The sequence below is a fragment of the Thalassophryne amazonica genome, chromosome 5 (genome assembly GCF_902500255.1).
Source record: "Thalassophryne amazonica chromosome 5, fThaAma1.1, whole genome shotgun sequence".
Classification (NCBI taxonomy): domain Eukaryota; kingdom Metazoa; phylum Chordata; class Actinopteri; order Batrachoidiformes; family Batrachoididae; genus Thalassophryne; species Thalassophryne amazonica.
This window is the reverse complement of record NC_047107.1, coordinates 29,602,110-29,625,854: the sequence shown is the minus strand read 5'-3', so window position 1 is coordinate 29,625,854 and position 23,745 is coordinate 29,602,110. Positions and strand designations below refer to the sequence as shown.

At 42.1% G+C, this 23,745-nt stretch overlaps 1 protein-coding gene and 1 long non-coding RNA gene across 3 annotated transcripts in view; one reads left to right on the top strand and one right to left on the bottom strand.

Annotated features, from left to right (window-relative positions):
- The window catches only part of LOC117510249 (tetratricopeptide repeat protein 28-like), a 450,652-nt gene that overhangs the window by 170,558 nt on the left and 256,349 nt on the right, over nucleotides 1–23,745 (bottom strand). The gene's annotated exons all lie outside the window — the stretch shown is intronic.
- Nucleotides 2,612–21,852, top strand: LOC117510251. The gene is made up of 3 exons (XR_004560654.1): nucleotides 2,612–2,931; nucleotides 4,231–4,232; nucleotides 21,840–21,852. It is a non-coding gene; the product is annotated as an uncharacterized LOC117510251 (long non-coding RNA).

The following is a 23,745-nucleotide window of genomic DNA, read 5'->3' as shown; positions in this document are numbered from 1 at the left end:
CTTGTGTAATAGTCTGAACTTCTTTTGCAGCCGTTTTCCTGTGGTGACTGCCTTATCTGTGGGATTGGCGTTTGGTGTGATCAGCGACGGCTTCGCTTCACACCCCAACCAGATAAGTGGTTAGACAGGAGCTGCACGAGTGTGTGATTGGAAGTGGAGGTGCTCCCTCCTTACTGAACACAGACTGTGGGATTACTGAGTGTGCGAACTCACACTCATCCAGAACTGTTTCTGTTTTCTGCCAGCAGTACCGGGTCTGACTGCTGAAGACAGTGGCCACCTGGGGCGCAGGGCTTGGCGGCTCCGGTGTTCTTCAGGTCCGTTGGTGGTGAGGCTTGTGTGGGTTCCGGCTTTCCTCTCACCGGACGTCTCCTATCTTCAAGCCTGCCACACGTCACCTTTTTGTCGGATTGATATAACGCATATTTGTATCTGTCTGTATTACGTTGTGCACCTTCACAACATTAAATTGTTACTTTTTGGCTATTCCATTGTCCCTTCATTAACGCCCCCTGTTGTGGGTCCGTGTCACGACACTTCCCCAACAGTTGCATTCCCATTCACAGCTTCATGTTGGAGTGGAGCACAGAAGGATTGTTAAACAGGGAAATATATCAAATCTGTGCTCCGGTTTCCCATGTGCCTTCTGGCAAACTGCAGCTGAACTTTTACATGTTCATTCTAAGACCTCTTCATGAAGCTGTATAAATGGTGGCGCAACAGACAACAGGTGAATTATGCACAGTTTCTCCAAATACAACCACAGCCTGTAACAACTTCAGAGTTGTCTGCTTGTCTTGGTGGCTTCCCTCACTAGTCTCCCTCCAGCATGGTCACTCAATTTTTGAGATTTGCTGACTTGACAAAGATTTACTATACAGTGCCACAGTGGTTGTATTTCTTAATGATTTATATAACTAAAGTTCAAGTCATATTCAGCAACTTGGAAACGATCATGCATCCATCCCCTAACTGGCCATAAAAGCGATGATTTAATCCATCCCAAGTCCAAGTAAATGTAAGAATTACTGCTGTTTTCCGCTCTTTTGTAATTTCCATTTTCCATACGGTGCTAACGTTTCTGATTTGGGGTTGTATATGACAGGTGAAGTCACCGATCAGAGTAATTCTGTTCTGCTGAGATTCCATTCACACTGGAATCTTCCACGTAGACGTAGCTCTCGTTGAGGTACGAGTGGAGCTATTTGTTACAGTTTGACCTGCGTGACCTCCAGCTTTAGAATTCCTTCAGCCTTCACAGGACACGTTCACATAGGATTGATTGTAACTAAAGGTCAAATTACAGCTAAGGGCACTTGTGACAGCTTCTACATGTCACGCTGTCTGCTGTCAAACTGCCGCAACACACAATCCACACACACACACACGCACGCACACACACATTAGTAAACGTGATAAGCTGAGAAAAATGCTTCCTGTGGTGGCCTCAGACTCCACACACATCCTTCCAAAGTCACACACAACATGCCAAACATGTCTCAAAGGGAAAAGAACATTTCTCTACAAATAAGCTACGAACATAGGTTTGCATCAATAATATCTAAAGAAATTACCATAATTTTATGGTCACAAAATATGTAGTTCATCTAGAGTATGTAGCTTTATCCTAAATTATTACGAAAACAACCTTTCCAAAAAAGACATCTGAGGTTACCAGCTCATTCAGATGGTGAAGAAAGAGTTTACTAATCGTGAGGCACTAACTCGGGATAGTGTGCAGCAGTATACTGAGACAACATTTTAGCTTCCAAAAAAAAGCTTTCAAAGCATTTTGAAATAACAGACACACTGAGCGATTATTTAAGAAGGTTAAACTTCATCTTTTTTTAAGTCTTAATATAATAATTTAATAATAATAATTTATTAATTTATATAGCGCCAAATCACAACTAATCGCCTCAAGGCGCTTCACAAATATCATTTAAAAGCAGAATAAAATAAAAATACTTAATAATTATGAAATGACTGACTCTGTAGTGTAATGAAAATGGATATAACTTTTAATTTTTTTCTGATTATGTTATGAAGTTGTCAATAGAATTTATCTGTCTATCACAACACCAGGTGGCAGTCAAAGACATTTGTAGCAGTAACATTGCCACCTAGTGTGCACTGAAGTATGATGGAATGACAGATTATAATAAATTATGAGAATGCACGAAATTCAAGGCAAGGCTGGAAAGTAATAAAAACATGCTGACATCTGTTTGCAATAATTAAGAAGAATGCTTTCACAAAACTATACTGGTTTTATGCATTTTTTGGGGGGAGGCCTGCCCGAGCGCTATTTTCGGCGTCAAATTGGGGCCCGTAGCACTCGAACCACAATAACTGGCACAAATGTGATGGAAGTTTTTGATAATTTTCAATGACCTACCTTGAAATACAGATGAAAAAAAAGCAGTGCTCAGTGACAATGCACTGAATGTCATACATGGAAGCTGGATGGATTCACATGGGTGCAAGCAACTGAAAATTTTTTCACTGAACATTTTCTGTGAGTGAATGGCCGAGCTTGAAGGGGTGAGGTCCAGGGGAATGCACTCCCCAGAAAGTTGGGGAAAAAATGGTGCAATTTCGTGCATTTTGAGAGCATTTTGGTCAGTTCTTGGTTTAAAACACAGTGATATTTGACTCTTATACTGGAACAAAACATGGCTCAAGTCTTGATTTCATTAACATTTATTTACTATCTTGTATGTTTTGTTTGTAATAAGTTTTCACAAATGGACTGACTGTCTGCATTAACTGACTTTATTTCTGCTTTCATTGTTTTCATTCTACATTTATCAAATTCTAAGTGTGTCTTTAAAAAAAAAAACAAATAAAAAATTACACCCTTTCTGCTTTTAGTAAATAATACACTTAAAGACATGATAACTATTGCCAATGAAAATTATTTGGCCACTTGTAATTTAAAACTGATGCAGTAGTTAAAAAATTAAATTAAAAAAGATCATCGCCACATCAATACTACATATTAATATCAAATTCAACCACCAGACCAGTTGATTTCTAAATAATGTTGTGAAATGCCATCACCAAAATACAGCGCTTTCAAATGCCACCAACTGTAATATAAATATAAATTGTAACCAATGAATATACCAGTGCAGTATTTAGCACAGTGGTTTAATTTTATCTCAAAAATATTTTATTTTACAAAATATATCAAGTCAAAGAAGTTTCTGCAGGAAGTATTTTAGCCATAAGGTCAAGTGAGAGGGGGAAGCGTTGGCTTTTTAACATACCAACAGTGTGCAACAGTAAAGATGCCAGCTGCCATTAAACGCTGTAGAAAAAGGGAGGGGTGCGTTTGATTTACTGCACAGGGACACACGTTATGAGGAGTGCGTTTAGTGACAAAATAAAGCCATAAAACATATATGGTTTTACATAATGATATACATGGAACATGGAAACAAATGTTGACGGAAATCCAAATCCGTATACAAATGGGGGTTTTGCACCTATGGATTCATACTTGCTAGGCGAAAACGGGAATTGGCAGAAATTGGCGGTATATCACAGATCGTTGGTTCTAATTAACCGCAAAAATGTGGAGAATAAAGGGGATTTGTGAAAGAGACATGATGTGCGTCTGTAACTACAGAGGATATGGGAAGATCGAGAGCGTAGAGATGACATGTGACGTGAGCAGATCCAGAGAACATCGAGGACAAAAAATGGGACCTCCATGATTATTATATAGATTATACCTGTTTATTATTCCAATTAAGGGTCATGGAGAAGTCGCAGATTTCCTGGTGGTCATCGGGCGAGCGGTGGGGTACACCCTCACCAGGACACCAGTCCCAGGGCCACATAAAATAAACAGACAAACACATTCACACCTATGGTCAATTTCAAGTTTCCAATCCACCTAACCTGCACGTCTTTGGAAGCAGGAGGAAGCTTTAGCCCCTGGAGGGAACCCCCACAAAACATGGGGCGATCCCAGAACCTTCTTACTGTGCAGCAAGAGTGCAAACCACTAAGCCACTGTGCCGCCCAAATTACTGGTGTTATGACTAATTAGCTATCAATACAAGGCAGCTAGCTTGCCAAAGAACACTGCACAATCTCACTTTCATGTTTCGCATGTACAGGATGCAGGTACACCTGGCACCAGAAATGCTTGAGCTTGCAATGAAGTGGTGCATTAAGCTGGTAAATTAGATGTTGAAACTTTGCCTGTTGATGGGTCAGTTGTACACAGTAGGCTAGATTGGTGGTTGAACCATTTGAGTGTAGCCATTTGTTCCACATCTTAGCCACTTAAAAATAGGCCGATAGGCTTCCATCACCCGCTGACACCTGTTGTCTTGGCGCCACACCTGTGCAAGTTAGAGATTTCTGTGGGAGTTTGAGGCTTAGCTGCAGCTGAGAGGGTGCAACACAAGATAGAACAAAATGATCTGTCAGACTCCATTTGTGTTGGTGGAAAATCTGACTGTTTTTTTCAAATGGTTCAGGGCTTTGATACTTCAAACTCAGACAATACACCAGACAAAACAAGATTGGGTGAAATAGTCAAATGTTAAGCGAGAGAGAAAAAAAAAAGTATTGCGAGGCCCCGTTGCCCCTTCCTCTGTCAATGTGTTTGTCCCCTGTGACAGGATGCAGCATTGTTCAAATGCAGAAACAGCCCTCCTACTTTCTGATATAAACACATAAATCTGAAGTCTAGTTGAGGAGGAAATTGAAGAGGTGGCACACGAGGGAAGCAGGGCACTGAGAATGAATCTTAATGTACTCTAAATCAGAGACAAGCCTTGAAGGGCTGCACAGGGTTGTTGCTTATTTTTGTACTGAAGTCGAGTCTCTACAGGCGTAGCTGTGTGATGCCTGCTGGTGCAGAGAATCAATCCTTTGGAGACCTTGTGGTGACAGAAGGGGAAATCACAGCGGTGTCTGAAAGTCATTCCAGGAGGGGCTTGAGGTAAACATCAAGGTTTGCCAATTTGCAAGGGTTAAGCTCGGGACAAAACAAAGACTGTCACATGCAGCGGGCTGCCTTTTAACACTGAGGGGGAGGTGACCTCAAATTAATGCTGCAATCCCAATCAGAATTCTTTCCAGATAGATTAAGTCATCCATAGAGTCGGCGTTTGTGGATGACCAGTGGGATAGGCATACTCTACGCTCCACTTCCCAGAGACACTGCAACAAAAGTAGACCAGCAGGAAAGTATTTACGTCTGATGTGTTCTACGAGATGCTCTGAGCCAGAAATGTTTTCAAGAAAACAGCATGAATCTGCCGTGTATAAGACATAGAGGTATGCTATTCTGTGTCAGTTGTGTAGCTGATGGTCATTTCCTGTCTTTTGGCTGCTCCTTCTCCTTTTGCTCCAGGTGGCCACAGTGGCTCCAGTATGGATGCACATGTTGATTTGGCACAAGTTTTTTCCTTCCTGACACAACTCCAGATGTACATGAAGAACAAGCCAAGGTTGACCTTGAGCCAGGGACCTTCATGAACCACTTGCACCAGCGTGCTGCCCAAAATCTCCTCACAGAGACACAGAGCTTTACTGATGCAACAACATTCCCACTCTACTTTTTTCTCTACTCCTTGTTACCATGGTTATTAAGTGACCTTGAATAATTACAGCAGTGACTGCTTTGGTGACAGTTATTTAAACACACTGATTTAATAGTACTGTATCTTTTGACTCAGTATAATAATACCAAATAATAGGTTTGTAACCTTGTTTATGTTACTGAGGCTTCTGCAGTCCCATTTCTATTACGATATGTTCCCTTGAAATTTGGCGCACGGCTTTACCTCAGTGCGGACCAGAAAATGCTTCATTTTCACTGCATTCTGACCACACTATAAAGTATGACTATAAGTAGAGTATTATGACCAAAAAAGGACAAAAAAAGGCAGGAGGGGGATCATTTTCCATGAAAAAACAAACAAACAAACAAAAACAGAATTTCTGACATTAAACAGACACACTAAGATTAGAAAGTCATAAATTTGTGTGTTAAAGAAATCACAAATTTACAAGAAAAAAATATAAAGTCAAACATTTGCATGCAAAACAAAGTCTAAAACATACATGAAAATACCAAAATCATACATTTCTGACAAATAAATTCCAAATTTTACAAGTAGAAAAAAAAACAAAAACAAAACAATGGGTGAGTTTTCTACTTTTGCTTCATAATGCAATAAACTCCACAGCTGCGATATTCTGTAACTGCAGTGCTAACTGTTTTGGTGTTTTGTAAGCATGTGTGTCTGAGCAAGAGATCCATATTTCTCTGTATCACATGCACATACACAAAAGCCCTTCCTCATTCACATCATGATGATGATGATTATCAAATGATAATTACTGTGTTTTCCCAAGCATAAGTCGAAGTGCAGTATAAGTCTGACATTTTTCTGTGTTACCAGTTCTTTAATTTGTGATTCATGTGCATTGTTGAAGTGCATGTTTTATAATTGCCAGTATTCTTTTATTATTAGACTTTATTTTGTTTAGCTTTGATTCCTGGTAAACTCTGAGATAAAGCCATTATAATTATTATTGTTATTATTAAGAATAATGAATGTGTGATATTTCAGTCTATATGTCACACCAGAGTATAAGTTGCAGGACATCCCAAACTAGTAAAAAAAAAAAACAAACCCTGCAACTTGGTATGGTAATATGGCAATATTAATACACTGATATGTTTGAAGATGTTGCATTTCATTAACGTCACTCATTCCTGATTCTGACAAGAAAAGATGTGATACTACGTATGTTGGTTGCACCATTATAAACGTTACTGCACGTTCAGTCATATTAAGACTTTAAGGTAGCCCAAACACAAATCTTTTAAAAGTAAATAAAAAGTCAAAGGTGTTTTCTACAGTGGACTGTGAAAAGCACAAATGTGTATGCAGATACAAATAAATAAATAAATCCCACATCACATACAAAATTAATTGGAGGGGACATGTTTGTTTTGTTCCTCTTTGTGAGGTGTTCAAGCCACTCGCTCTTCACATGGAGTGTGCGCGCTGCACACCACTGTAAAAGAGGTCATACAGGAAAAAAAAAAGAAAAAGTGAAGTTGACAGAAAAAGCAAGATGATAGAAAATAACTGTAGAGATGAAACTATTCTTTCACAGAGCTGAGAACAAAGCGCAGAAGTCTGTTAATTTTTTGTCTCTTTCTTTTTTGTGTGTCTGTTCTGTTCATTGAGTAGCCACTCCCACCTCTGTCATTTACAGTGAGGAAAATAAGTATTTGAACACCCTGCGATTTTGCAAATTCACCCACTTAGAAATCATGGAGGACTCTGAAATTTTCATCTTAGGTGCATGTCCACTGTGAGAGACATAATCTAAAAAAAAAAAAATCCGGAAATCACAATGTATGATTTTTTAATAATTTATTTGTATGTTACTGCTGCAAATAAGTATTTGAACACCTGTGAAAATCAATGTTAATATTTGGTACAGTAGCCTTTGTTTGCAATTACAGAGGTCAAACGTTTCCTGTTGTTTGTCACCAGGTTTGCACACTGCAGCAGGGATTTTCCACTCCTCCATACAGATCTTCTCTAGATCTTTCAGGTTTGGAGTTTCAGCTCCCTCCAAAGATTTTCTATTGAGTTCAGGTCTGGAGACTGGCCAGGCCACTCCAGGACCTTGAAATGCTTCTTACGGAGCCCCTCCTTAGTTGCCCTGGCTGTGTGTTTTGGGTCATTGTCATGCTGGAAGACCCAGCCATGACCTATCTTCAATGCTCTTACTGAGGGAAGGAGGTTGTTTGCCAAAATCTCGCAATACATGACCCCATCCATCCTCCCTTCAATACAGTGCAATCGTCCTGTCCCCTTTGCAGAAGAGCACCCCCAGAGTATGATGTTTCCACCCCCCATGCTTCACGGTTGGGATGGTTTTCTTGGGGTTGTTCTCATCCTCTAAAGATGGTAAGTGGAGTTGATTCCAAAAAGCTCTATTCTGGTCTCATCTGACCACATGACCTTCTCCCATGCCTCCTCTGGATCATCCAGATGGTCACTGGTAAACTTCAAACAGGCCTGGACATGTGCTGGCTTGAGCAGGGGGACCTTGCTGCCCTGCAGGATTTTAAACCATGACAGCATCATGTGTTACTAATGTAATCTTTGTGACTGTGGTCCCAGCTCTCTTCAGGTCATTGACCAGGTCCTCCTGTGTAGTTCTGAGCTTTCTCAGAATCATCCTTGTCCCACAAAGTGAGATCTTGCATGGAATCCCAGACCGAGGGAGATTGACAGTCATCTTGTGTTTATTCCACTTTCTAATAAATAATCATAACAGTTGTTCTCTTCTACCAAGCTGCTTGCCTGTTGTCCTGTAGTCCATCCCAGCCTTGTGCAGGTCTACAGTTTTGTCCCTGGTGTCCTTAGACAGCTCTTTGGTCTTGGCTATGGTGGACAGGTTGGAGTGTGGTTGATTGAGTGTGTGAACAGGTGTCGTTTATACAGGTAACAAGTTCAAACAGGTGAAATTAATACAGGTAAAGAGTGCAGAATAAGAGGGATTCTTAAAGAAAAGTTAACAGGTCTGTGTGAGCCAGAATTCTTGCTGGTTGGTAGTGGGTCAAATACTTATTTGCAGCAATAACATACAAATAAATTATTAAGAAATCATACATTGTGATTTCCGGATTTTTTTTTTTTTTTTTTTTAAGATTATGTCTCTCATAGTGGACATGCACCTAAGATGAAAATTTCAGACCCCTCCATGATTTCTAACTGGGAGAACTTGCAAAATCGCAGGGTGTTCAAATACTTATTTTCCTCACTGTATATTGATCTTTCTTATCCTGTGTGATTCGGTCATAATAAATATTATATCTTATCTCCTTGTATAAAACTGATCACATCTGAACACGGCTAAACTCAGTGATCTTTCAATGATTTTCTCCATGTACTACAGTGTGAGAATGGGGGAGTGGGGAAGGGGACATCGGTGCATGGCGTTCCAAACGTTCCAAAGCGACAGAGCCTACTTTGAGTACACCCTTAATTTTTCATCATGATATGACCAGAAGCATAAAGGTTATTGGGGTTTAACCATTTCCTTATTGGAAGAACAGGCTTCCAGAGCCCATTTTGCTCTTTTATGACACAACTCCTTTCACACACAGCTTTACCTCATTGTTGGACTGTGCATATTTCATTTTTATGGCAATCCTACCAAAACCTGAAAAGTTACCAGTGTTCAAATAAAAACTTTTCCCGATAGGGCGACCTTCCTCCCAAAGTGCCCAACAGCATAACTTGTCCTAAGCCAATACATACTAAAGGTTTCTCATAGTTCATACACATGTCACACATCTACTTTAACACAGTCCACTGGCTGGTCCATTTTGTGTTCACCTGACTGCCAGTGGAACTAAGTGTGGCGTCCGGCTGGGAACACAGCGGGTCGGATTGTCACAACGATGTGCGTGCAAGTGCGCGGATCAAAGTTGTGCAAATGTCAGGGCACCTTTAGACAAAAGGGATTGAGCAAAATTGGACAGCAGTCCATTTGAAAAGACTGTTCATTAAAAGCTAATTAGCTGCTGTTATGGCCTCCTGCTGTCTTTGAGGACACACTACTACATCCACACCATAACTTTCAGGCCTCATTTGCATGTAAGAGCACTCAGCAGGAAACTGGGTGGTCAACCCAAGGACACAGACCTCCAGGGTTATTCATGGGTGTTCTGATCACCCAGAGATGGGACATGTCATCCTTGTCAGCCCACACATCCAGACAAACCTGGCCTGACACGCAGAACTACATCGTCCAACCCTTTTCAGAGGGACCCCCCAAAAAATTCCATTTGTTAGGTAGCAGCAAGAGTGACAAAAAGACAGATCAGAGAACACAGGTCAGGTCTGAAGACTCAGTGTTGTGAAAATGTCGTGACACGGACCCACAACAGGGGGCGTTAATGAACGGACAATGGATAAGCCAAAAAGTAACAATTTAATGTTGTGAATCACACAACGATGTACAGACAATAACAATACAGTGACTGTCAATCATACACCAGGTGACGTGTGGGCAGGCTCGACGATAGAAGACGCCTGGCGAGAGAAAAGTCGGATCCACACAGCTTCCACCGCCAACGGAGCTGAAGAACACCGGAGCTGCCAAGCCCTGCGCCCCAGGTGGCCGCTGTCTTCAGCAGTCAGACCCGGTCTGCTGGCAGAGAACAGAGACAGTCCAGATGAGTGTGAGGTCGCACGCTCAGTAATCCCACAGTCTGTATTCAGTAAAGGAGGGAAAACCTCCACCTCCAATCACACACTCATGCAGCTCCTGTCTAACCACTTATCTGGTTGGGGTGTGAAGCGAAGCCGTCGCTGATCACACCAAACGCCAATCCCACAGATAAGGCAATCACCACAGAAAAACGGCTGCAAAAGAAGTTCAGACTATTACACAAGGTTTTGTTCAGCAGAAAAATTACCTGATTGGTAGTTAATTTCTCGGCGAGGAGGTGGAATTGCAGTCTGGCCTTTATGGTGATGGTGATGAGATGAATGAGTGACAGCTGGTGCTGAGGATGAGTGACAGCTGTCACTCCCAGTGGCTCCGGCGCCCTCTCGTGCTTGAAGCCCGCACTCCAAGCAGGGCGCCATCTGGTGGTGGTGGGCCAGCAGTACCTCCTCTTCAGCGGCCCACACAACACTCAGATCAATATGAGCTGGGCCAAGCTGATGTCTGAAGCTGCCTGACACATGGAAAGGAATTAAGAGTGGCAAGCAAAACAACCAGACTGTCTCAGTGCCTCACCTCACAGTTCCCTTTAAACACAGGCAGGGCTTCTGTGCAGCTTTGGCCTAATCCATCTGCAACAGTGACTAACTCGTGGCTAATGGGTTTAGACCAAATCAGATTTGTGTGAAATAGAACGATGCATGGCTGCTTTCAATTGCTTTGTTTTTAATGGTTTTCTTTTGTGATATGAAAAGGCGTGCTTTGCAGACTGACTGTGAACTCAAAGGAGAGCAGTCAAAGTCATAAAGAGAAAAAAAAATTAGCACGAAGACAAGGTGGAAGTGATGATAAGACAAGTGAATCTATCAATCATTTATGTCTGTCTCCTTCCCAGTTCTTTTTATGATCAAGAAAAGTCACTTTATTTAGAATGTCCAGGTGCACCTCAGCCATGTCACGACCAGGTTTCCTGCTGTGGCTTTATTTCATGGGTTTGAAACACTTCTTGCTGTGTAAGTGAACATAATGTGATTCCTTTGGAGACGCATAGTCAGTTAATGATTATTTCAAGTATCAATTCATTAGATGAGTAATTTGTTTCCATTCATCTCTTTGTCATCTTGTCTATATGCAAAAAATAAATAAATAAAATAAAAACATACTTTACCATTTTCAAAAGGTCCATGGCGACTACATAAACTTTATTAGTTTGTCCAATCAACAGACAGAATTTACACTAGTTTAAAGGAATTTCACCTGGATGGATGGATGAATGAATACAAAATAAATTTTGATTAATCTTACTGGCACACGCAGTTCAGCTCGTGTATGCCTCAGTGTAGTTTTTCTAATCTTTGCTTCAAAACAAAATCTGAGTTCTGTTTTTTGAACTGAGTAGCTAGAATTATCTGGAAATGTTAAACTTCATGAGAGAACACAGGCAGATGCAAAACAAACTTGCACAGAGGGCACAAACCGATCTGGGGCATGTCCCAGGTTGAGGTCAAGCAAACCATTCTGAAATGAGCTCACGGAGCATTTTGTGATTGTGTCACTGGGTTTCACGCCCCTTCTGCCTGTCACCAGGCAAGCTTGACAGCTGCATGCGACAAGCTAGTGCAATGAGTGTGTGGCTGCCGTCAAAGGCAACTGCCATATATGTAATTCATTATTTTTAATACTCTTGTAAAAAGATAATAAATACATAGTATTGTTTCATTTAAAAGGTTCAAGAACAAATAAGTAATCATTTAAAGTAAATTCATGTAAATATAGTTCATTCATTTGGATAAAAACACCTCAAGAAGAAGGGGAACTTATGTTTTGTTCTGCACATTCAGGGGATATAGTTAATTGGTGCACATTAGAAGCCACACAAGGAGAAGAGGTGTCTTGCGTTGAGAGGAAGCTGTGTGAAGTCACCTTTATTCCTTTTGTGTAAATGCAGCCAATGAGGTCATTTTTTTGTTGGTTTCTGTTGTACTGCGTTATTCATCTGAATTTCTGTTTTATTTTGTGTAAGTTCTCCGTATTTTGTGAGCTAATTTATGTTGTTTTATATTTCTCTGTCTTAGTTCTGACGGCATTATGGAGGCATATTGGACATGTGAAGGCATGTTGGCCAAAATAAATGTCTGTTCAAATCCAAGAAAGATGTTGAGCCTTGATAAAACTCAAAAGGAGTAACAGAGTGTAATCTGTAGCTCAGCAATCTTTTTTCAGTGCTTATTTATACTTTATAAACATTATTTCTTTATAAGTGTATGTATTGAGCCTGAACCTACGGTCACATTAACCACAAGTCACAGCAAGCGATCACTTGCCATTCATTTTCAATTAGAGGGGGTGTTCTGCAGTGACAAGAGACAAGGGTCGTACTGCCTACGTCGAGGCAGGGCCAAAAAAGACCAGGGGCCTCATGCACAAAGACTTGCGTGGATTTCCTATGGAACGATGGTGTACGCTAAAACCTAGAAACAAAAATGTTTAGATGCATCAAAGTGTGCATACACATGGATCCAAGAAACGTTCCGTTTGTACATCCCAATCAATGTAGACTTATCACCAATCACCAATGCAGACTTACCAAAACTCCTCCCTTTACATGCCCTTATTTAAATATGCAAATTTATGTAAATAGGCCCTGGGAGCTGGGATTCCCCACACTGTCAGATCACTCAAGAACACAGAAAAAAATTATACAGTATGTGAGCTACAGATGACTGGAACTGAAGTGGAGACATGCAGGTACCCTATCAAATGGAATAAATATGAAACAGAAAAAAGTTAGTGGTTAGTGGAAGCCTGTGTGTGTGTGTGTGTGTGTGTGTGTGTGTGTGTGTGTGTGTGTGTGTGTGTGTGTGTGTGTGTGTGTGTGTGTGTGTGTGTGTGTGTGTGTGTGTGTGTGGCTGTAAACACTGTGGGCTCAGCACACACATACTGAAGTAAAAAAAAGAGGTGTGCCTTGGCCAATAGTGTGTGACATCCACAACTTTACACACATGTTTATTGACAAATATTGAACACAGAGAGACAATTGAGGGCCTGTTAAGAAGTTCTGTAGCTCTAGTTTCACCATCAAGAAAAAACCCTTCAAAAAAACTGAATGAGCACATGCCCAAATGTGTCCGCGTTGGTTTTCATTTGAAAAAATTACACAAATAAACTATTTACTCAGCAAGCAGCCACCCATCGTGTACAGTGCCAGCCTCTAGCCTGTTCCCAACCCAACCTAATGCATTTGCACATCACATAGGATTTGAACATTGATGGAATGAAAATGTTTCCTATTATCAAAGACAAATTCATCATGTGATGGCACCTTTATGTGTCACGTGTGCAGTCAATAGCTCTGATTACATTACGGAAACTGGCTCTCACTGCAAATAGCACTTTAATGTTGGACTGTGATGTGCCTGGATGACATCTGGATGATTCCATCCCACACAGCTGGCATGGCTCGGCTCAAGGTTGACTGGCACCCTCTTGACTGATCAGCCAGCTCCTGCTGGATTGCCCCTGTTGCCAGGAACCCCAGCATGGTCAGCACCTGTGTGGGCACAGACAAACCCGGCTCCTCACCGAATTACGCTTTGGGCCAGCCGCAGTTCTGTGCACAACTCCAGTAACAGTGGCCTTGGTAACTGAAATCAGCTTATGAGCCGGTTATCGTCATTTGCAAGTAAATCCTTGCATTCCCTGAATACTAGCTCATGTTGGATTGCAAGGTCCTCTAACAACACTAACTCAGCCATTGTTAGTGCCATTTTCCTCATCACTTTGAGCATGCTTAACCCCACATAACTGCAAACATGTGGGTGTGTTAATTCTTCATAAGTGTGTCTCTGATGTGCACATCACTTTGATGACTCCTTGTTTTCACACTATTAACTGTTTCCCAGCATCAGCTCTACATGTCACCACAGGAACAATAGCTGTAGAAACATGTGTATGCCAGCCATGAACTTGGGGTGGAGCACCGCACATTTCCACGGTCAATTCACTTTTGATTGATCTAAATGTTAGGGCCCCTTCACACATAACACGATTGAAGCTGACCAGCGCACGAAGGAGAAATTGCATGCCATTCATGAAAAATTTTGTGTCACTGCGGGATTTTCCCACATTGTAATAATTAAAACACATATATTTGCAGCGGATCACTGGGTGCTGGACACACCATGCTGGCTTATGTGTTCATGACGCAAGAGCCCAGTTCTTCATGAGAGAGGAGCTGGCCAGCTCGAGCGCATCAGGTAATTAATGTAAAACACAAAAGAGAGGAACAGTAATCCATGTCATTTCATTACTTCCTGGTACAGTGGTCCCTCGCTCTAACTACCCATAACTGTGTTCTTCACTCGGAAAAAGACACCTGCACCGAGGTGTCACTCAGTGGAAAAAGACGCGACAGCGGAGCGACGCCAGGACAAAGATGAACTGTGAAATACTGGTGAGTCACTATTAATAATTTCTTATGTGTCCAACCTCGTAGGTTGATCGTTAAAATTAAATTAAATTTGTTAGTTCTAAAAGCTATCATAATTATTTATAGGGAAACGTTATATTTTTATTTCTCAAACAAATGATTAGGTCCTGAAAACAGATTTTGATCTTTGGTTTCATTCTATAATACTGGACTTATTTTTCTACTAAGGTTTGAACTTTGAGAGTGTTTACACAGGAGAGAAACGTGAGAAAATGTTAATGCCTGTTTGAGAAAAGTGTATAAAGTGTGTAGTGAGGGGTTTTACAGCCTTAAAACATCTATAATAATTGTAAAAACTAACGCTCACTACTTTGCGGATTTTGCCTATTGCGGGTTATTTTTAGAACATAACTCCCGCGATAAACGAGGGACCACTGTATACGTCTGGAGGCTAAATCCGCTCTTTATAACAGGAATTAAGTATGATAAATTGTGGTGATTGCTAATTTTTTGCTGCGCTGCTGTGTCCATGATTTTCCACATACTCACATGGAACCGTTGCTGAGGTATTGTGCATGCCTGTTCGACTGTACATCCCTCCTGACAGCAGGTGGAATGTTTTGTGGTTCCCCATTTAGTTTTTGGTTTGCAGATTTTCTTCCGGTTTTTGCAGCTTTCATGTTATGTGTGAAGGGGCCAAATGCACCAAACGTTTTTTGTGCATACGCAGCCTTTGTACATGAGGCCCTAGAAGTCTATTTTATGCAAATACTGTGCAAGATGACACGCCGACTGCCAATCAAAGTAAAAAAGCAGCATGACATCAACTGACTGCGTGCTCAAAAAATAAACCAAGATGGCGGAAAATGATCTGAAACAGTTTATTTCTGTGTAAATCTAAAATGTTTCTCATACATTTTCTAAAAGTTACGGAGAAATTAAAACAAAATCCAAAAACAATGTTTTCATAAACAGATAACATCTCTGAAGTGATTTACAAGACATCTTAGGGCAGAGGTCTCTGTAGAGAATATCTACAGTACATATGGAATGTATTCACAGCACTTCACTTTTTTCCACATTTTTGTTATGTTACAGCCTCATTCCAAAATGGAATAAATTCATTTTCTCAAAATTCTACTCACAACACCCCATAATGACAACATGAAAAAGTTTTTTTTTTGTAAATTTTTATACATATTTTTTATACATATATATATATATATATATATATATATATATATATATATATATATATATATATATATATACACAGTGGTCCCTCGCTATATTGCGGTTCACCTTTCGCGGCCTCGCAGTTTCGCTGATTTTTTTACTGCAATTTTGCACGCTTCTTTTTTAACAGCGCATTGTGTTCTGCATTCTCATTAGGCAGGCCGGTTGGCATCACCGCGATTGCTCTCATTGCCTCCACAGCGGGCCACTCACACCGCCAAAATCTGGCAACAGGTCCAGAGACTACGCTCGCTGTTTTGATGCAGAGCACTCCAGCAGTCTGCAAGGATAGAATTCTTGCAGAAAAATCCACAGCGCTGCATGGTCTCGGTAACCGCAGCCGCAGAGCTCCGTGGCCACTGACAGAGGTTTGTATCTTTTTATTAATGACTTGGATTCTTTGCGGGTCCCGCATCCATCCCGCAATGGTAACACCAGAGGCAGTGACAGAAGAAAGAGCACGCGCATTGTGTTCTGCGTGTGTCTGTTTATAAGAATCTTCTCCCCCAGAAGAAAAAAGAGCGTCAACAACTACTCGTAACTGTGTTCTTCACTCGGAAAAAGACACCTGCACCGAGGTGTCACTCAGTGGAAAAACATGCTGTTGTGTCAGTGAATACACCTGTGACCTTATTGCATTAATATAATCGAGTAATTCCATGGATAGAACATTTCCCAACGGAAGAGAATATATTCAGGTTTTTCAAGGAGTTTTTGTCACCGTCTATTGTGCCGATCATAATAAAGCAGAACCTTGAACCAAAATAAAAAAACCTACGGCTGCCTTTCATCTCTCACCTGCTAAACAGCTCGATCATGCCTTATATGGACACTTGTCATCATGCACTGAAGTGTTTGAATGAATAAATCCGCAATGACATGCAGCTGAGAAAGCAAAAGAACCTCGTTCTGCCTGCAGCCCAGCACACAAGCTATTTAAATCCTTTTCTCCCTCTGTGCTTTTATTCCCCAAAAAATGTAATTACAGGCCTGGTGAGGGTGGCTCTTTGGCCTGGGCAGCCTGCAGAACACACCATCAACACCAGCACTTGGTGGGATCAAAAGACAGTGCTGTCCTTCCACAGCGACTCACTGCTTCACCAAATGCGGTTCCTCCAGGCTTCAGCGGCCTAACCCACTGCTTTCAGCACTGCTGAGTCCTCCACTTTAACCGCAGGCACACAGAACTGGTCGCACTGATAAAGAGGATCTCACCACTGGACTGTATTATCACATCCATAAACACATACATTATGCACATATGCACACATGCACACACCAATAAAACGGCCTACCCCTGCAATGAAGATTTAAGCGTGTGCAAATGCTAAGCTACCTTAGTGCAGCATGATGGAAACCAAATCCCAGGAACATTCCTTTCCGCATTCACACCATCCTCCACACAGGGTGGGAGGGAGCCGAATCTCTTCAGTATTACGTATGTGAGCGTGTATGTGGGTACAGAAGCAGAAGGATGCAAATCAGAAATGCCTAATTAGGATTATTAAATCTAAAATTTCACAAAACGAGCGCTGTTGACTGCAGTTAATGCAGACTAAAGGGGACGACAGATGACAGATGAAGGGCAGAAAAGAGTGTAGCATGGGGTGTGCTGCAGATGATCCAGGAAGGGACGATGGTGAAATAATCGTTGCTTTTAAGACATGTTTTCCGGGCCACCTGCCAGTGATGCCTCCAGCAGTGAGCACCCGTGATTGACAGCGAGGGTAAATAGTTGCTAGCAGGGGTCCTGATTGTATCGCTCATTCCTGACGGAATAGAAGCCGGAGTGAAAGGGTGATTGGCTTTATAGCCCTTCCGCCACAAATTAAGTTTCTAGTCAAGGCCCCCCTCCCATGAGATGCACGTTTGTTTAGAGCTGCCGTCTGCTTCGACATTGCACCAAATTTACACAAAAAGACACACCAAGGCACAGCTGTCTCTACATCTCTAAAAAAGTACTAGGGGAGCTACAACCTTTGCACCCCCCCAGGACTAAACCAAACCAACTTTTTTAGGTTCGTTAGATGACCCCAAAACACAATCAGGATGTTCCCAAAAATAAAAAGTGGCCTCAAGCCAGTTATCCAAGATGGCATCCAAGATGGCCACCAAAATAGGGTTTTTTTCACTTAAACACCAATGATTTCTGCCATTATTAAGTCTATTGTTTGTTCCTACTATGTATTTTAATGATAAGGGTCTATTGGTGGCCATTTTGGACACCATTTTGAATCTTAAACCCATGAATGAATTTAGTTTAGGCACAAATGAGTTTGCTGTGATCTGCAATGGTCTTCCTATTGAATCTCTGTGATATTTAAGTTGTTTATATGTTGTGTAAAGGTGTTTTGGTGGAACACCCCCCCCCCCCCCCCCCATTTTGGTGGCCACCTTGGATAACTGGCTTGAGGCCAGTTTTTATTTTTGGGAACATCCTGATTGTGTTTTGGGGTCATCTAAGGAACCTAAAACAGTTAGTCTGGTTTAGCTCGGGGGGTACAAAGGTAGTGGTCATAGCTCCCCTAGTAAAGGATTTGTGAGGAATAAAGCAGTAATTCCTAATGGTGAGTGTTACTGGATGAAGGCGACACAAAGCTCTGGACAGAAGAGAAAGAGGAATATGCTTTAGCAAACATTTGAAGGCCTGAGATTTCTGGAACTCATGTTGTGATGAGGACACATGATGTTAGAAGACGGATTACTAGAGCTGGTAGAACACGTGATTCAGCCTAGCTGAGGATGTGGGGAAGCTAAAAAAAGGTGCTGCAGGTGGGGGAAATTTTGCATGTCAAGAGAATGAGGATGTCAGCTGATGCAAATCAGGAACACACGCACCAGTGGAACTCAAGACACCACTGCTCAAGAATGAAAGGGAAAGGATGAGTGTGGTCCCTACCCAGGAATATTTCTGTCAGTGTTCGATTGGCCTCTTCAGATGGAGCGACAGAGGATCGAGGGTGCTTTTACACCACGTAAGCAATAGGATTCAGGTTTCAGAGTCATAACACACACTAGACTGCTGCTCAACAAAAGGGAGGTGGCTATTTTAGAAAAAAAAAAGAGTAATGAAAAGGGCGGAAATGAGAAAGGAAGGGTGGGAAGGAGGAGGAGGAGGAAGGGGTTATGATTCTAGCTAAGCCAACACCAACATCTACTACATGACTCATCCCGCATCTGCAGCCGTGACTGGCTTAGGCTGAAAGGAAGGTGGACTGAAACCAGAGCCATGCAAGAGTCAGTGGGACGCTGTGCTGTGCAGTGAAGACCAAACAAGTCTAGACTCTTTACACAATACATCCTTTGGACTGCATTGACAATATGTCCACTCAGAAAGGTTGTGATGTTGTCTTCCATTTTGCTTGTGTTTATAATAAACATGCATGTAAGTAAAGCTGCAATGGTTCAGTTTGGTCCTACTTATAATGATCTCATAAATACAATACAAATGACATTTAGTCAACATAAAGCAAATTTTAAATTTCCCACCCTGGGTTGCCACCTTATTGTGGTGTAGGGGTTTGTGTGCTCCATTGATCCTTGGAACTGGGTTGTCTGAAGCATTAGCTCCTTGTAGGGTCACACTTGGCAAATTGGTCCCAGTTCAGGAGACAGACAAATAGCGACTCATTATGACTGACACAGTTAGGGATGGACTCACCTCACCAGGATTAGGAAGACTGGGGCCTCCTCCTAGTGCCAGACCTGGGGATAGAGCTCGCAGGCGAGTGCCTGGTGGATGTGTCAACCATTGTGGAAGTCAGTCGATCTCAGACAAAAAAACAACACGGTGTCATCTCTATGTGGGCTCACCACCTGCAGGGAGTCGGCAGAGGGTGTGGTGCACTGCTTTTCTGGTCGTGGACAGGGGCAAATGCCCACACGGCCTGACACTCAGTTATGGAATTTAACTGTTGGAAGGTGGTGGGGAAGGAGCCTGAGCTTGTGTGGGAGATCGAGAAATACCAATTAGAAATAGTTGGCTTCACGCCCACAGATAGCATAGGCTCTGGAACCATTCTCCTGGAGAGCAAATGGACTGTCTCTTTTTCCACAGTTGTCCAGGGTGAGAGATGCCAGGTGGGTGTTAAGATACTCACAAGTCCTCGGCTGAGTGCCTCTGTTTTGGAGTTTTCTCCAGTAAACGAAAGGGCTGCCTCTATGTGACTTTGTGTTGCAGAGATCAATGTGGCTGTTGCTTTTGCACATGCACAAAACAGCAGCTCAGAGTATCCAGCCTTATTGGAGACTCTGAGTGAGATCCTGGAAAAGGTTTTCCTGTAATGCTCACATGGGCAACAATGGAGATACTTGGAGGGGAGTGATTGGGAGGAATGCCCCCCCCCCTTGCCGATCTGAATCCGGCTGTGTTGTTTTGTTATTGGACTTCTGTGCTGGTCATGGATTGTCCATAACAAACACCTTGTTAGAGCACAACGGTGTTAATAAGTACACGTGGTACCAGAACACCCTAGGTCAAAAACTGAATTTGAATTGAATTGAAGCGAATTTGTAATCATGTCATCAGATCTGCAACCGTGTGTCTTGGACACTTTGATGAAGAGAGGGGCAGAGGTGTCAACTGATCACCACCTGGTGATGAGTAGGCTCAGATGGTAGCATAAGTCACCGAGCTGGCTTGGAAGACCTAAACATATGGTGAGGGTTTTCTGGAAATGTTTGGTGGTAGAGAATCATCCTGAGTTGCTGAAGTCTCTAGATGTTGTTGGGCTGTCATGGCTCACACGCTTATACAATGTTGCATGGAAGTCGGACCTCTGGACTGGCAAACTGGGGTGGTGGTCTCCATCTTTAAAAAAGGGGATTGAGAGTGTGTTCCAATTATAGAGGAATCACAATTCTCAGCCTCCCTGGGAAACTCTATGCCAGTGTACAAGAGAGGAGACAGTTAGTCAAACCTCAGTTTCAAATTGAGCAATGTGGGTTCTGTCCTAATCATGGAACAGTGGACCAGCTCTTTACCACTGCAAGGATATTAGAGGGGTCTTGGGAGTATGACCAATGTTGGACAGTATGTCTTATGGCCAGCCGTGATGCATACTGTTCTTTGCTTACCATGCTACACAGACAAAACTGTTTTGATTTGACACATACCGTTTCAGATATATAATGCAAGCAGTCAACTGCAAATACAGGTCAAATACAACACTTTTCAACCAATCACATAGCTCTACTGATCCAATGAGCAGGGCAACGCCCTGCCCATCTGGGTGTGGGGTCGAGTGCAGGCAGAGGACGTAGAGAGAGCACTGTGTAAGCAGCTTGCAAGCTGTTGTAGCAACTCTCTGTTTAGTGAAGGCATTATCTTTGAATACAACATCTAAAATTTAAGTCCGTTTCCTGTCAGTCTTTGAATCTTCTGAGTTTAATCCCCATATTAAACTACTGAGAAAATTGGGAAAACCCCCTACACCAACCAGTCTACTTGTGTTTTGTGGAGTTGGAAAAGGTGTATGACCGAGTCCTTTGGGGTATGCTGTGTGGGGTGCTCCGGGAATATGGGGTACCGGATTTGCTGCAATGTTCGATCCGGATTCTACATAAGCAAAGTAAGAGCTGTGCCCACATTCTTGGCATTACATCAGACCTGTTTCCAGTGGGTGCTGGACTCTGCTAGGGCTGCCCCTTGTCACGAATACTGTTCGTGATATTCCTGAACGCGATTTCAAGGCACAGTCAGGGACTGGAGGGCATCGAGTTTGGTGATCTCAGAGTTGCATTTCTGCTTTTTATAGATGATGTGGTTCTGTTGGCTTCATCAGTCAGTGACCTCCAATGAGTACTGTGCAGGTTTGACAGCGAGTGTGACGGGACTGGGATGAGAATCTGCACCTCCAAATCTGAGACCATGGTCCTCTAGTGGAAAACGGTGGATTGTACACTCTGGATCAGGGGAAAGTTACTACTCCAAGTGGAGGAGTTTAAGTATCTTCGATCTTTTTCATGAGTGGGTGTAAGGTGGAGCGTGAGATTCAAAGACAGATTGGGGTGGCATCTGAAATGTTACGGATGCTGTACTCAACTGTGGGGATGAAGAAGGAGCTGAGATGGAAGGCAAGGCTCTCAATTTACCAGCTGATTTATGCTCCTGTCCTCAATAATAGTCATGAACTTTTGGTAATGACTGAAAGAATAAAATCATGGATAGAAGCGACAGAAATGAGATTCCTCCATCGGGTATCTGGATTTACATTCCGGGACAGGGTGAGAAGCTCAACTATCTGGAAGGGACTCAGAGTAGAGACGCTGCTTCTTCACATGGAAAGGAGCCAGTTGAGGCAGTTCAGGCACCTGGTGAGGATGCCCCGTGGTCATCTCTGTAGGGAGGTCTTTCACACACATCCAACAGGGGGAAGGTCATGGGGAAGACCTAGGACATGCTGGACTGGAGAGATTATATTTTCCAACTGGCTTGAGAACGCCTTGGGATCCCCCTGGGAAGACTTACAGGACTTGGCCAAGGACAGCAAAGTGTGGGATTAGCTGCTTGCTCTGCTGCCACCGTGAGATATATATATATATATATATATATATATATATATATATATATATATATATATATATATATATATATATATATATGAAATGGTTGTCAAAATAATGCAAAAAATAAATACTTTTTTAAAATCTAAATTAATCGCATTTAAATCTGTGTTGTTTTGACCTCACTGACAAATTAATGTTGTTCTCTGATGTGACAATAGTCTCATTAAAGATTCCTTCTACTCAGTGACACATAGGTATAAGTGATACACAGTTAATAGCAGTGTGTTTAAAAAAGTGAGTAAAGCTCAAAATCCTTATAATAGCTTTTATTTCCATATACACAAATGCAAAGGGAACACTGCACATTCTATTCCAAATGAAAACAAAAAGGAAAATTTGTCAAATTTGTTATTACTTTACAGAAAGTACCAGAAATGCACAAAAACAATCCTGGGTAATGGCATACTGACCCAGACATACTAGACATGCTGTTGTTGGTGCTGTCTCCTATGTTCAGTGTCTGACTGGCCTCCGGCTACATCGCTGTTACAAGTATACATATGGCACCCCATAAACCAGCAGAGTAGACACCAGAGACATACCCATACAGAACTCACCATCCCTGGGAATGTGAGATTCCGACATAGCTCAGATAACAACTATAAAGTGATTTTTCTCCTGTGCATCTCTTCAGAGCTGCAGGCGTACATGTGTCAAATGCACAAGCTGCACGCACAAACAGACACAACACAGAAAAGGTCTCTTTTGTCTGCTCAACACTGATGAAAAGCTACCCACCGCGAACTTCAATCATATTCGAAAATGAGTCGGAGACGTGCTGTAGCCCGACAGTGCCATTAAGTCTGTCAGGCAGGCCCCTGGAGTTTGGAGAGAAGAAACCGCCATCGGCCTTCTTCAATGTGCTGTGCAACCCTCAACTAGACTCAGAGGTACCGAAGCCCCTCCTGTGCTGACTCCATGTCTAACACTAGCATAATGAAGCTATAGGATCATGAATTCTGTTTTGTACATCCATAAACCCTCAAATGCCAAACATTCAGACAAAGATATCATGCATATTCTAATGAACTTGGGGGTAGAAGATGAACACTATCACAAGAGAAATTAAGGCCACTATCCCATTATATATTTTCCCACGCACTGTAACCAATGTGATGCACAAACACAATACATACAGCACGATAAGCCTTGGTGTGCTGTCAGAAGCTGGTGTGTGATTAGTCTCTACGGAGCTACTGCTTTTCTCATTATTAACTCTTCAGAGAATCACACTACCCTAATCACGCTAAGCCTCTCTGAATGGCGATGAAGTCAAAAAA